The following is a 16,085-nucleotide window of genomic DNA, read 5'->3' as shown; positions in this document are numbered from 1 at the left end:
CCCATTTTGAATCGGCATGCAAAAAGCAAATTAGCCACAATATTCAATTGAACAAATAAACAAAAATATCACATTTTGAATCGGCACACAAAAAGCAAATTCGCCACAATATTCAATTGAACAAATAAACAAAAATATCCCATTTTGAATCGGCACGCAAAAAGCAAATTCGCCACAATATTCAATTAAACAAATAGTGTCCATAGGAAGAACATTCATCAGATTTCGCAACAATTGCAATTGAACATATGGTAGCTAAATTCCAATGATTTGTCCACACATATATGCATTACATAATTAATTATAGTGTACGAAATACGAAGACCTCATCACATGGAAAACAATGGATCCATGCGTATATGTTTAGCGGCTAACTCTCACTCAATGTTTCTGGAGAAGGCATGCTGGAATCTTCATTATCACCAGTGGGATTGATGTAGTGATCCAGGAAGAAGTTGCTGATAAATCTCCGAACCATCAGCAATTCACCAGCCGGGAGCGGTTCAGGGGTCCTCGGTTTTAAGATGAGCTGCAGTATTTTTAAGATCAGAATGTGCCATATGAGTGGAGTAGAAGATATTAATTAAGATAGACTTACTGGTACTAATTTGCGAGGATCGTCACAACTATCAGCAAATTTGCAGACGGAGATCACGTGTCTGCAAACATAGTATCCACAAAGGTTGGTCCCTGCTTCTTGTTGAGGACACTGAAATTTTTTGTACAGAATTAGTCATGTATTTGTCCTGTTAGGAACAACCTAACCGGTGTTAGATGTATTATTTTTTCTTTGGAAAAAATAGAAAGAGGTTTATTTATAAGCTTGAACATTTGACTAGCGTAAGGAAAGTTATTTGCAGACTGTGGGATAAATTTTCCAAAAATAATGGATTTTGGTGTGTTACCGGAGAAACGATCTCGTGCTGTAGAGGTAGTCCCCTCTTGAACAGGTTCCCTGGTTTAGTTTTCCACAATGCGAGCACACTGCAAATGATGATGAATTTTGACAACATCAATTATTGAACCAGATATGAATGCAAATTAATTTCAACATCATAGAATACAATACCTATCCATGAATTGCTGAAGATGTGTCAGATCCTGAGCGTTTGTTGACTCTCTGAGAGAATCGATGTAGTAAATTGTGTTCTTGTTTGGAACAGTGAATACCAATATCCAGTGATTGCGACATATTAAGAAAGCCATGAACTTACGAATTATGTCGAAATCTGAAAGACAATAAGTGTATGCGTGGTTGTTTACTTGACTTACCGTTCATGATATGACTAGAGAAATGATTCTGCATGGGATGTGTTTTCGAAGAGTCGGACGACCGTGTTAACGGCCCAGTCCCGTAGGTCCTTACCATGTATTGTTGTGCCATTTGCTAATTCAGGATCTATGAAATACACACCCTCCCTTTTTCTTCTCTGCGCATTCAATCCCCTAAGAGGAATAAAATGCAGTTAGTTGTTTATCATTTACAGCCTTGTATGGAGAAGTTGGTCAGAGTTTGTTAAGTACTTACAACATCAGGCATCTAACAAGAGTGGCATCGAGCACGTTGAACTTGAAGAAGAGATGTGAGTCCTTGAAACTCACATCGATGGAACCAGCATCGTGTTAGAAATGATCTTTGTTGTAGTGGACTAGCAAACCATGCTGACCTGCTGACATTAGATCCATGCAATATTCATGTAACTCACGACAACTGGAGCTGCACTCATCAAAGTATTCGCCAACCAGAAATGGCTGGTCATGGACGTAATAGCGTGCTTGAAGTACGTCTGCTTTACTTTTAGCAAGAAAGAAACATACTTCATCATCCATGGCGTCAGAAATAATATTACTCCCCGATTCAAACAAGTTGCTGTTAATTTGGTTCTGGGCGATGAGTGCTTTAAGTAAGAGGTAATCGTTCTCTTTCCTCTTCACTTTCCCGCAGCGCTTCCTCAGGGGTGTAGCCTTTTTGTCCACTTCCTTCTTGGTTACTTGAAGCATTTCTAGCAGAACTTCTGGTTCCCTGCAAGGTAGACTGCCGAGTAGACGGTGAAGCTTGGACGGACTGCTTAGTAGACGGTTTATCTATGCTGGACCGCTGCGCTGGCGGTGCTGCTTTGACGGACTGCTGGGCTGTAGGAGCAGAGGCATCGGACTGCTGACCATGCGTTGAAGCTATGTCGGGTTTCTGCATAGGTGGTGCCAACTTGTCGGTGTGTTGACGAGGCTGTGCCAACTTGTCGGGTTTCACTCAAGTACTTCTTGTACAACACGTGCTTCAAGTTTCTCCAAGCATCCCTAGCCTTCTTCAGCGCCGCGTGTTCCACCTGCATTCTCCACTGCTCTGGAATGTTGAAGTGATCCATGATCTCCCGGACTATCCTTCGCCGTGTTTCTGTGTTAGCCTTCCGAAACCCTGGTAGATTAATGTTGAGCCTTGCCCTGCCAACAAATCCACACACACTCCTGAACCTCGTGTGTGCTTTATCTGGTTTAGTTGGAGCCCAAGACTTTAAATCAATCTCGGTTACTTCATATACACCTTTAGGCTGGTGTGTGGGCTTCCTTGGAGCGTTCCTCTGTGTCCTGACCGGAAGGGTAATTGCTGCAGCTCTATCCCGTTCAAGATTACTGGATCCCTCACAATCTGCTGAAGACCTAGGGTTGTCCGAATCAGATGAAGATACATCGCCTGAAGCATGAGTGTTGTCGCTGCTACTCGGCATCTACAGAGAACACATGCAGAACGCAGGAAAGGAGGATAAGCATAAAACTAACAACTTGGTATCAAGCTTTCTAAACATGACATGCAATAATTTAGAAAATGTACGGCTAATTTGTTAAGTTTGTGTGACTCGAGCGCTCGCGATCTGTAAATAGGCAGTAACTTATTGGAACAAATACAGCTTATATGTAGTAAGGAAGGTAGATAATGAACATATATACGCTCTCCATTATAGCCAATTTGGGAACATACGGAATGAAATTGGAAGAGGGATTGCGAGGAAATATGCCTCACCGCGATGGAGATAAGTAACTAGCAGGCTTCTTAATGCAAACCCGGCCGGACCACAGGAGAGGCGAGGGTTACTGCATCGATATGCTCGAGGGTGGCTGGCGAGCAAACGAAGACGGCGAGGCGCGGGCCGCCGCGTGTTGGGAACGGCAGTGGAGGTAGGCTTGACGCCGAAGAGCGGGAACACGGCCGGGGTGAGCACTGTGGTGCCGGAGAGGGTTTTGCTATGGATCTGGGGGAGGGGGGAGCTGGCGATGGAGATTGGGTGGACTATTTGAGTGAAACGCAGGCGGACGGTGGGGGGTGTTGGAGGCCTAGGTGAAAAGGGTGAAAAATATGCCCGGTCACCGCGCGCGTGGAAAGGCCTATGCAAATGGTTGCCTCTAAGCACTTGTGTGCACAAACAGAATAATTTCGTTTGAAATGAAGACGTACTAATTTTGAAATGAAGACGTGAGTTCATCGTTTCGCCTCTAAAATTTTCCCATGTAAAGCAATCACAATTATACCAGGGGTTTGATTTGCTGGCGCATTTCAGGTCTCGTGTGCTATATGTAAGACATTTTTTGGCATTTACCGTGCATTTTGGCATATAAATCAATTCCTAGCCGGACTGCATTTCCTGTCGAAAGGGATGAGGATTGACGTTCGATCTGGGAGCATCCAACGGTGTCGAATGAAAACATGAGTTCATCGCTTCGCTTCCAATTTTTTTCCACGGTAAGAAATCACGATTGTACCCTATGGTTTGATTTTCTGGTACATTTTATCAGGCGGCAGGCCTTGCTAGCAATCTCAAACTTTGAATATGCAAAAAAAACATAGTGGAGTGTCATATACTAGTATGTGCTATGTTTAAGTCATTCTTTGCACTTACCTTGCATTGCATTTTAGTGCATATAATTAATTAAAGTCAAAAAAACCTACTACAACTACATTGGCTGTTTATATAGATAGATATATATATATATATATGTGTGTGTGTGTGTGTGTGTGTGACAAATTTTATCTACCACCAGTGGTAGTTACCACCACTTGAGATTTGTATGTTGTATGTAGTATCTACCAAATCGAAGAGTATGTACGCGTAGTATGTAGTATATAAGAATGTTTAGGTAGTATATATAATAATTTTTAGGTAGTATGCATTGTATTTTCAGTATGCTCCATTTTACGTACAAATATATACGTATTTCACAAATATAATAAAAAATATGGGCCAACTTGCAATTTTTTAATGTTACCCACTTTGGATTATCTTATATATAATATATTAACATACTTATAATGATAAAGTAGTATATAGAATACCAGATGATAGTATATGAGACATGTGGGGTAACTACCACTGGGTGGTACGATAGATTTTCCCTATATATATATATATATATATATATATATATATATATATATATATATATATATATATGGTCGCGCTATTCGTCACCCCGGGTGAGGAATAGTTATTCTTCACCCCTCTATTTTAACATGAATGCACCGCAATTTTACGTTCTGTAAATTTTATTTTATTTCAGACATAAAAGGAGAATGTAAGAAAAGATATAATCGCCGTAAAAAATATTTTATGTTACGCAAATTTCAAACGTAAAAACATAGTGTAAAATGTACATAAAATGTAATTTTTCTGGTCTTCTGACCTTTTTTTATGCCAAATTTTACGCAGTAAATCAATATGACTGTAACTATTTGTATTTGAAGCATAATTTATTGATGAAATGATCGTAAGATTACCTGGGGTGAAGAATAATGTATTCTGCACCCTGGGTGATGAATAGTAACACTATATATATATATACATCCGAGCTATTCTGCAACCCATTCCTGAATAACCTATTTAGGAACCGTTCCTAGCTGCACGAGAACAGACAGCTAACTATGCGAACTATACTAGTTAACTGCAGAGCGGACTTTTTCTAGCATCGTTTTTTCGCACTGGTTTTTGGGTCGTAATTATTTAACTGCTAATCGGATTGATGCAACTGATATACCTTTGGATAGCTATTGAGAAGGAGCAAAAAACTCATTTTGGTCGTTTTCCCAAAATCGATCCGGTTTTTAAACAAAATTCAAAAAACTAAAAATCCATCAAACGAGTTTTCAATATTTTTGTGAAAGGAATTTTCAAAGCTTTTGTTGGAATGATGCGTATGATACACCATTTGAAAGGTACCGATTAACCCGAACTTTGGCATATATAACATGTTTTCGGATTTGCTACAGTTTAAAAGCAATTTTCAAAAAACCAACATCATTTTCGACATTTTTTGCCCGAAATGCTACAGAACACGCTAACTGCTCACGCGGAATAGCTAACTGACATATGCTGACAAGCTAACTGCTGAGACTGAAGAAAATTGTTTTTTTCTTCTATACTTTTATCATCAGGTGAAGTTAACTTCCGGGAGTGAAATAGCTAACTGCTAGGAATCGCAACAGTTAGCACCAAGTTAACTGCGGGACTGAAAATGTTGTTTTATTTTTTGATTGGGTCACGCTAACTGCAGGTATAAAATACCTAAATGCGCGCGATGAGCAAGCTAACTGCATTGCCTGACAATACTTTTTTTTGCTTCTTTTGTTTTTAATTCTTTTTTCTATTTTTTCTTGTTCAAGTTAACCGTCGGGATTGGAATAGCTAACTGTCAAGACTGCGATAGTTAACTGTCAGGATTGAAAATACTTTTTTTTGTTTTTTGCCAGGTTCAAGCTAACGGCCGGGAGTAAAATAGCTAACTGCCAGGGATTGCGGCAGTTAACACCGAGTTAACTGCCGGGATTAAAAATATTTTTTTGTACCTCACGCAAGCAGGGGCTTGGCAAACAAACTGAATCCTCTCATTAGAATGTTATTTTTTGTACCCGAGCTAACTGTCGTGACTTAAGACACTTTTTTTTGTTTTTTCCTGGTTTTTCCCGGACCAAGCTAACTGCCGGTATTCAAATAGCTAACTGTCGGGGATTGCGGCAGTTAACAACAAGTTAACTGCAGGACTGAAGGTACTAATTTTTTTTATTTTTTATTTTTATCCCTGGGTCATTCCAACTGCGGGGCCTGAAATACCTAACTGTCGGGACTGCGGCAGTTAAGAACTAGTGAACTGCTTGACTGAAGATATCAACTTTTTTTCTTTCGTTCTTTTTTTTTGCCAAGGTCACGCTAACTGCTCGAGTGCGCATGGCAGTTAAGTGTTCAAGTTAAGTCAACTGCTAATCTAAGCACAAGTCAACTGCTACAATTTTAGTTCACTAACTGCATTGGAGGAGAGCACTGGTGGATAGTTGCGTTGGAGTAGATCCGGCCGTGCTTGCCATGAATCAGGTCACCCCGGCCGATGGCAAAGGAAGAGATGGGTGGAGCAGAGGAGGTGATGGAGTTTTCAGGTGGGAGAGCCGGCGCTGAGTCCCTAGCGATGATGGCTGCCAGTGCGCCACCCCGGCCCACCCCGTTGGTGTGCCGCCACCAGCAACCTCCCCCGTGTGCGCCACCCAACTAGCCCCTCCCGCCTACCTATATGGTAACTGCTGCAACGGCCATGGGTAACCGCGACCAGCACCTACACGAGGAAAGGAGGGGGAACGACAAGTGCTTTTCTCGTCGGCCGGTAAAGAGGCACTGGAGATGTGGTCGTGGCCGTCGACTGGAAAGGGGGAGGTGTGCGGCAGGGCGCAGGGCCTCCACTGGATCCATTCCTAAATAAGCTATTCAGGAACCGTTCCTAACTGCTCGACAACAGATAAGCTAACTGTGCGTCATATACTAGTTAACTGCCGGGTGGACTTTTTCTGGTACCGTTTTTCCGCACTAATTTTTTATCGTAATTTTTGAACCGTTTATTGCGGACCTGAGCTCGCTCGCTCCCTTCGGGAAAAGAAACAGGTTAGGAGGGGTGATTCCTAAATAAGCTTATTTAGGAACTCTAGAGGGGGGTTTCTAAATAGTCCCACCCTATATATATATACACACACATATATATAGGGTGGGTCAATTATGATAACACCCCTTAAGAGTCTTATTCTAATAACACCGGATCCTTATTCTGCTAACACTCTCGACGCAGCCAACCAAACCATCTAAAAAACTAACCCGGCCACCCCCACTCCTCCCACATCTTCCTCACTTTCTTCTGTTTCCCTCCCTCCCCCACCACCGCACCAACTCCCTCCCATCCCCTCGCCGCCGTAGCCCACCTCCCCGGTGCCATCCCACTCTGCCCCCCACGACCCCCACCTTCCTCCTGCTCCAGGGGTCGCGCCGCCGTCCGTGGATCTCCGCCGCCCTGCCCAGCCACCTCCAGTCCCAGGCGCAACCAGCACCGCCGCCGTCCACGCGGACCCGCGCGCAGCCGCCGCCCTGTTCATCGTCCCGAGGCGACCAGGCTCTCCAACCGCCACAGCCCTACCGGATCCGGTGAGATCCGGCTGCCCCCGCACCTCCCTCCTGCTAACCGCCGGCGGACGCCCCTCCCTCTCCATGCACGCGCCTCGTGACCAATGGATCCAGTGCGTGCCAGCGGTGACCACTGGATCCTCTGCCACCAACCTCCTTCCCCCGACGCGGATCCGGTGGGCACGACCCCAACCACTCCTCTGCCGCGGATCCGGCGGGTGCGGATTTGACATCGCCGGGTTTTGCACCCCCTGCCCCCCGGTGCAGCCTCGGCTCCTAGTGCCACCAGCCCAACTCCCTGCGGTGCCTCCTCTATCTCGTGCTGCCTCCTCTCCATGTGCCCACCCAGCTCCCCGCGCCACACACTGACGCACCTCACCGGCCTTCCTACGTGACGCAATCGATGACGGCCAGCCGCGCCCCTGCAACCAGATCTGGCTCCACCTTTTCCCCCTACGGTGCAGCCTCCACTCCCAGTGTAGCCTCCCGGTGGCGGATCCGGGCCAGCAACCATCCCCGTCGCGCCTCCCGCGGCGGATCCTGGCCGGCAACCGCCGCCCCAGCGCAGCTCGGTTGCTCCCCATATACAACTCGGTTGATGTCGTCTCCTTCCCACTCACCCACGCCACTTGGGGAGCGAGGAGCGGCAGAGGAGGAGCGTGCTTATGGCGGGGGTAGGTGCGGGTGCGTGGGCCTCTTGGTTTTGGGGCTGACCTCCAGCAAGGCAGCTCCGCCCCAAACTTTCCACACCGGCGGGTGATGGCGGAGACGACGCACTGGGCTTCTGTGTGCCCGAGCTGGTTCCTGATGGGAGGAGGTAGGAGCCGACCGCTTCTCTCCCAACGATATACCAATCCGCTTCTGCTCCGCTTACGGACGCCGGGAAGTGCAGGTTGCCCTCGCTGTAGGTTCAGTTAGGGCGTCGGTGCAGTACCCACGACATGAGAGAACGATGGGCGTCGGGCAGTGCAGTTTTGTGTGCTCAGAAAATTGCAATCAAGTGTGTATGAACACAAGTAATTTCGGATTTGCATTCGGGTTTTGGAGTTTTTGTGCGCTCAGAAGTTGCTGTGAAGTGCAGATTGCTGTGAAGGGCAGATTGACCGAGTATATCCAATGCAAATAGTGTTACTACATTCAGTTTTTTTTAAATGGAAGACCTGATTCCATTAGGCAACTGGCTCATCTAAATCACGGGCCACCAAGACAATTACATCGACTGGTATGTTTTGGTTATGCATGTGTGGTGCAGTTCATGTGTGCTTTTACCACTGAATTTGTGTGTAGTGGAGGGTAGAGTGTGTGTGTCAGTGCAGTGCGTTCGGCTCCAGTTTTGCTTATTCAGTGTGTGCGTGCGCGCGTGCAGTCGGCCTTCCTCCACGCATGCCTGCAGTGCGGTTCCCAAGGTGGTGTAGTACACTCCCTTACTCCCCGCCGTCCACTCGCCTAATTTTTTAGGGGGGTCCCTTGTCGCGGTTCGGCTAGGGGTAGCACGGGGTTCAGTTTATTTTGAGTTTTCAGATTTGCAGTGCAGTCCTAGCTGGGGTGTTTCTTTTGCACTTAATTATTTTGCCTGATCCATGACACTACTGTTCTTTTGCTCTTGAGGTTCAGTTTAGTTTTCTCCTTGCAGGAAAGATGAAGTGATGCAGTTCGGTTGGATGCCCAGTTACTCAATTTTGTTGTTGCTGAGATCTGCACTTCATTGTGAAAATTGAAGTTCATTACCACGATGGTGTGGTTCGCCTTTGCGGAAGTTTGTCTTAGTGCAAAGTGTAGCCCATAGAATTTTTTGTAGTTCGGCTGGTGGAGAATACAAAATTTATATGTGTGTGTGGTTGTGTAAAACAATCAGATAGATGTGTGTGCTTGGAAGCACACTTTGTTCTCTCACGTGGTCCGCTATAAAACTCCTCAGTGGTTCACTACATCAATGCAACACCTGCAGTGCATTTGGTCCTCGAATGTGTTTCACTTTTGAGAGTGATGTTGTTCACTTGCGCCCAACATGAAAGTGTGAAAAAATTAGAAAAACGACAAGATAGTAATGCGGTTCACTTCGATATATGTCGTGGTTCACTTGCCTCCTCTCTGCGGTCCATTCTTGTTCATAAAAAAAGTTAAAACAAAGACAACAAAAACTCGGATGAGAAAAATTACGTCCAACAAAAGAAATTATGCAGCTCGCTTGCCCGTCCAATGCAGTGCGGTTTTCATTCTGAAGCAGTGCAGTCGGCCTATGATGTTGTTCATCCCGTAAGTGCAAAATATTGTTACGAAGCGAAAAAAGTAATGCGGTTCACTTCTTGATAGTTTTGTGGTTCATTTACACCCGATGTGAAGTGCACTCTACTTTCTCGGCCTTGAAAAAAGTACATTTGAATAAAAGAAACCATGCAGTTCTCTTACGCGTCTGATGCAGTGCGGTTTTTCGTCCAATGCAGTGCAGTTTTCAGTCGGATGAAATACCCACATCGGTTTGGGTGTCGCGAAAAACAGAGTGTCCGCATTTTGGTAAATTCGAAATTCCTCTTAAACCGTAAAGAATTAGAGAGTGTGCTCTACATAAAAAAGTTGCGCCTTGTCGATATCTTTCCAAGGGCGTATCGTTTGAATCATTTCGACTAGCGGTTTGTAAAAATTTCGCGAAAAACGGCCGCTGTCATTCATCGTCCGCCACACAATTTTCAAAATTAACTTAAAACCGTAAAGAATCTCAAAAATATTTCAACATATGAAAGTTGTGCCTCGTCCATAGCTTTTCAACGGTAATTACATGCCTCGTTTCGACAAATGGTTAAAAAACTGGAGCGAAAACAGTACCGAAAATTTGAAAAACAGAATTCCGCGATTTAGTAAATTTGAAACTGCTCTTAAACCGTAACGAATTAGAGAAAAAAATAGATATGAAGAAGATGCGCCTCGACGATATCTGTTCAACGGTGTATCATTTGCTTCATTCTGACGAGCGGTTTAAAAAAAGTGAAAAAACGCTCGCTGCCACTCGTTATGGGCCGCACCATTTTCAAAACTGCTCTTAAACCGTGAGGAATCTCGAAAAGCGTTCAACATGGAGAAGTTGCGCCTAATCCATAGCTTTTGAACGGTATATTACACGCCTTGTTTCGACAAACGGTTAAAAAACTAGAGCAAAAAAGGTACCGAAAAAATACAGCATGCAGTTTTTTGCGACGGGGAAGTTCACTCGCGTGAGTACTGCAGCACACTTGGTTCAAACAATGACGTGCACTTGCGTTGCGCGTGCAGTGCGGAAATGTTATCAGAATAGTTATTCTGCTAATATTAGCAGAATAGACCGACTATATATATACATCTGGGCTATTCTGTTTCGCGTAACAGAATATTATTCTGTTACCCTACTTGAACTGATGGTTTCAAACTGTTGTACTGATGATTTTCATCTCGTTGAACTGATCGTCTTTTCGTCGGAATGAGACGTGTAATTTATCATTGGAAAGCTCTTGACATCTACATTACAAATATATAGGAATTTTTTGCAAAATTAAATCGGAAACGCGAATCGTATTTCTGACTGAATTTTCAAACGGTTTGTCGGAATTGAGCAAATAAGATGGCGTTGGAAAGCTGGTAAAAATCCGCATCTTCCATATATCTACTGTTTTTTCAAATTATATACAATTTAAAAGTAATTTAAAAAAGGGTGAAATTCTGGGCGAAACGTATTTTCGCTTTTTTTTGCAAATGGTTTGTCGGATTGACGCAAATGATATGGCGTTGGAAAGCTATGGAAAATGCGCAACTTTTTCGTATAGAAATGTTTTTTCTAATTCCTTACGGTTTAAAAACGAATTCGAGTACGGTCAAAATTGATTTTTAACGCGGTTTTTAAAAAAGTTTGTCGAAATGGGGCAAATAATATACCGTTGGATAGTTATCGAAGATGCGAAACTTAGTCATGTTGAACATTTTCTCTACTTCACAATCGTTTAAGAGTAATTTTGAATAAGGTGAAAGCCATCGTGTTGTTTTTTCCTGTCTAAAAAACAGAGTACTTGTACTGATGTATGTATGTGTTTGTACTGAGGTATTTTTTGATAGTAGTTTTGAATGTTTCCAAAAAAAGAGTACTTGAACGGATGCCCGTATGGTTTTGTACTGAGCGTGTTTTTCACATACTAGACTTTACTCTGTTTTTGCGGTATCGTTTTCCTTGTAACTTTTCAACGGTTTACTATATTATCACCCCCGAACTTGCATGGTTTATGTTGTTGAACTGAATGATATTTTTTTTATCAGTTTACTGCCCATTTTTTTCACCACTTGAGAGAGTCATTAAAAGGTTTACTTACTGGGCAGTAATACATGAACTACTAGGAACACAAATTTTTCATCGAGCACTTGAAAACATAAAACATTACACAAAGAGGAGCACTGAACAATGAATGTAAAAATAACTCCGACATCCATCATACATTTAGGAAAATTTGTTTACCCCTCACATATCAAAACACAAAACCTGAAGAAAAGAAGTACTGGTTTCTCATTGACATAACAACAAACATGAGCACAAAATCATAGCTTTTCGCCAATGTTAGTACAGTGCATCGTTGCATATTTCTCGTTGTTGTTGTTGTCCTCCTGGACTATTTGAAAGTGCTCTTCCTGGTTATTTATTGTCATGGCCAACAACGCCTGAAAGTGCTCTTCCAGGTCTCCACTCTCCCAAACTCTGTAAACCATTAAAAATCAATAAATTTACATAATGAATATAGAAATGACGAATGAATCTCCTTCTTCAAGATCAGTGATGAAGGATGCAATAAATATCATCGGTGAAATGCCAAAGCGCTCCTATGGACTAAATTTAAATTAGAAATTAAACAGAACTTAATTTTTCAAGTGCTCCTATGGGTTAGTACATGCACAACCTCGCAAGGCAATGTACAAGTTCATGTAAAATGAACAACCAAGTTCATGTACAATAAACATTGTAACTTCACAAAGAAACCTAAAAAGAGCTTTGTACTGTTTCTGCTATAGAAACTATAGCAACCAAGTTAATGTATGCCATGGGCTCGGACTGGGACGACGCTGCAGATCCTGCAGTGGCAGCGAGGGAGCTCATGTCACTACCTCATCAATTAGGGTACTAGAAGTTCATGGAATATAAGTAAAACAAACTAATTGATTTTTAAGTGCTCCTATGAACTGAACCTAAATTGGAAATTGAACAGAACTTAAACAGTGGAAACATAGAGTAAAGCAGCCAGCTTATACGTACTAGTTCTGCTTGGACTGATGTCCGCATTCCACTTGGACGGCTGCTAGTCACCATGGTGTACCTGGAGACCGGCCACAGCAGCAAGGGACACATGCGACGACGCCGAACTCAACCACGGGAAGGCGGCCACCAGCAGCGGATCGTCACAGGAGCCCCTCTTGTTTTCTGTACAGACATGAAACCATGACCTTTCTGTATAGTTGAACTCCACCTGCATATACAAACGAATGACTAGCTTCTGTACAGTCAAACTACTACCATCAAGAGAGAAAAAGAGCAATGAGCCATGTAAAAATCATCCAACAAACACTATTTTTCCTAGTGACCTGCTTACCTCTCCCTGCTTTATCCCAAACTGGAGAATAAAAAGAGCCAACCTGAAGTGACTCTTGTGAACTCTGAACTTTTTTCTGGAGCTTTTTGTTGAACTGAAGCATGCTTTGGAGCAGAACGAGATTGGGTAAATTGCGAGGAAGCTGAGCAACATTCGATTGGAAATTCAAGACAACTGCAAGTTTTAGAGGCATTCTAACGAACAAGTTGAGGGCAACAAAACAAAATCACAATAATGTAAAAGCACAATTTCTTTCTTTTTTTAAGTCGAATTTTTTTTGCAACGATGTTCTGGACTTCTCTTGTTTTTCAACTTGAACTTTTACCATTTTAAACTTTTACCATCTTGAATTTACCGTGTGTGGATGAGCACTTGAACTTACAGAATTTAAAGTTTTTTGTTTTAATTCATATTTGTTTTCTTGTCCGAGCTTATGGTGTCATCATCACTGAACCTGCATGGTTTCTGTAGCTGAACTGACATAAACATTTCAATATTTATACTGAGCTGCCACAAATCTTTTTCTTTTCTTTTATGGAGACATACATTTGTACTTTTTAAACAACTATACTTGGACTAGCACAAAAAATGAAGCATATGTACACAAGCAAACAACGTCAGTACACGAGCAGTGTGGTTGAAATTAGTCACTTCAGTACACAAGCAAGCAATGTTCATCTATTAGTAGCATACTACAGGTGGAAGCAGACTGAACCGTGTCACTTTCAGTAGCAGACACGAAGCAAATTATTATTTTTGAACTGATGATAAAACACATAGTGAACGACTACACATAGTGTATGTTTAGTTGTACAAACATGGGAGTATACTATGTTCACATCCTTTCTGCAACTTTGTATCCAGAGAGTGGAAGAAGACAAAATTGGATTCAACTTATGAATTGTGATTTTCGTGTTGCAACAACATGCTTCATAACTAAATCTGAATGGGGTAACGCAACATGCAACAATGGAACTTTCGGGTAGATAACCATATGGCATCCAATCTACATACACGGAAAATTGGGAATCTAGTTGCAGCCTACAGGACTTACCGCATACAGGGCACACTCATCTTCCATGCCGCCGAAGCGAGTGCTAGCCTGACAAGAAAATGGTTGTTGGCGTTCAACTCTCCGATGTCCTAGGCGGAGGAGGCTTCGTCTCTCACTTGCACTCTCTGTTTGCTTTGCTGCCACCTGGCCAGAGCGTTGCAGTGGAGCCAAAGAATTCCCATAATATACATAAGCAAACCACTAGGCTACTAGGACATCAGTGCAATCCATATAACTTTAGACAAACTACCTACCGATGGTAAACCAAGTGCTAATAATGAGAAAGAATTAAGGCACACACGGGCATGCGACGAGCTGCTAGTCAGATATGGAATCTTCGTCGGCACATGCAGCATCTTGCTGGCCCTCACGGCGAGCGTGCAGACGGACGGTGACAAGGACACCACCAGGCGACCACGACACAACTCCTCAACTATCCCGGCTGGCTTGGGGTTGATACAATGGTGCAGAATTCTTTTCCTGATGTTTTGTGCATTCTATTTTCGATGCTCCCACTAGCTAGGTCTGTAGAGGTAGTTCTCTGAGTTGTTATGCAAGGTGAAATACTGAATCTTTAGAGCTCATTTTCTTGTGGAGGAAGTGGAAGAAGGATTAACTAATCTTGAACCATTCTTGTCACAGCAAATATAGTAGAACTGAGATGATTTAACTAATTGATCTAAGAAGATTTTAACTCATTGAACTGAGACGATTATTTTATAACCCAAATACAAAACCATTTTGCAGTTATTTTATTATGTTGAAACCGTTTTTCCCAACTTCTCTCGGTGCCATCTCTGGACCTCCATTTTTGTTATTTTTTTAACACACACACATTGAACCGTTTCTGGGGTTCTTAATGAGCTGATGATAGAGGGCATGTTGAACTGAAATTTGGGCTTCCAGAACCACCGAACATTTTTGGGTTCTTTTATCAACCTTTTTTGCTATCTTCTTCTGAACACCAAACCACAATTACAATAAACAGATGTACCACACAATAGTGTGCATTTGTACTGTCCATAACAAGGAATTAACCAAAAACAACTCATTTATGAAGAAAATAATTTTTGAACTTGGTTTGAGCTTCATTCATATCTGAAATTGGACTTATGATTGGCAAGTAGATGAACCGAACAATATATAAAGATGCACTGGAAATTTTTAGCAAACCTGGACCTTCAGCTAGCCAACAACGAACTGTAGTTCGAGTGTGGAGTTGGCGCAGATGGCGGCTGGGAGCTTCGCGGGGAGGGGCCGGCTCCCGGCGGCTGGGAGACTCACGGGGAAGGGCCGGTGAACGCCCGCAGGGAGGCGCGCGGGAGAGGCCAGCAACCCTCGGCGGGGAGGTGCGCGGGGAGGGCTCGGCGCCCGTTGGGTGGGAGGCGTGCGGGGAGGGCCCGGCGCCCGTCGGAGGGGAGGCGCGCGGGGAGGTGTCGACGCCCGTCGGAGGGGAGGCGCGCGGGGAGGGGCTGGCGCTCGTCGGAGGGGAGGCGCGTGGGGAGGGGGCGACGCTCGTCGGAGGGGAGGCGCGCGGGGAGTAGCCGGCGCCCATCGGAGGGGAGGCACGCAGGGAGTGGCCAGCGCCACGACCGTGGGAGGCGGCGACGGCGCACGACGTCGGTGGGAGGCGGCGACGCCGCGCGGCGACCGTAGGAGGCGAGGACGACGCACGGCGGCCGTGGGAGGCAGAGACGGCGGCGCGATAGAAGGCGTCGGCGGAGATGCTATCGATGGGCTCCTCGCGGGCTCTTCTATTGCTTTTGTCTCGGGCTGGGATGCTTAGCTGGGCAATTCCTCCGATCGCTGCTATAAGGGGCCGACGAGTAACAAAATAATATTCGGTAACACTACTAACAGAATAGCTCAGTCCTATATATATATATATATATATATATATATATATATATATATATATATATAAGGTGGTCCTATATATATATATATATATAGGGTGGGTCTATTCTAAGACCTTATTCTGCTAACACCGCGGTGTTTATTCTGCTAACA

General features: G+C 43.8%; 1 long non-coding RNA gene and 1 other non-coding gene across 3 annotated transcripts; one reads left to right on the top strand and one right to left on the bottom strand.

Moving 5' to 3' along the window:
* Positions 1 to 7,027: 7,027 nt before the first annotated feature.
* On the top strand, positions 7,028 to 9,272 carry LOC141042354 (uncharacterized). Its single transcript, XR_012204793.1, has 2 exons — positions 7,028 to 8,646; positions 9,058 to 9,272. It is a non-coding gene; the product is annotated as an uncharacterized lncRNA (long non-coding RNA).
* Positions 9,273 to 11,851: 2,579 nt separating this feature from the next.
* LOC109738684 (uncharacterized) lies at positions 11,852 to 15,859 on the bottom strand. 2 transcript variants are annotated; one of them, XR_012204792.1, is made up of 4 exons: positions 14,076 to 15,859; positions 13,022 to 13,163; positions 12,688 to 12,898; positions 11,852 to 12,135 (listed from the first exon to the last, which is right to left on the bottom strand). It is a non-coding gene; the product is annotated as an uncharacterized protein (transcript). The 2 variants fall into 2 exon arrangements; XR_012204791.1 differs by lacking the exon at positions 14,076 to 15,859 and having other exon boundaries at positions 13,022 to 13,954.
* Positions 15,860 to 16,085: the final 226 nt, after the last annotated feature.

This window comes from Aegilops tauschii, chromosome 3 (genome assembly GCF_002575655.3).
Source record: "Aegilops tauschii subsp. strangulata cultivar AL8/78 chromosome 3, Aet v6.0, whole genome shotgun sequence".
NCBI classification, from domain to species: Eukaryota; Viridiplantae; Streptophyta; class Magnoliopsida; order Poales; family Poaceae; genus Aegilops; species Aegilops tauschii.
This window is presented reverse-complemented; position numbering and strand designations above follow the sequence as displayed.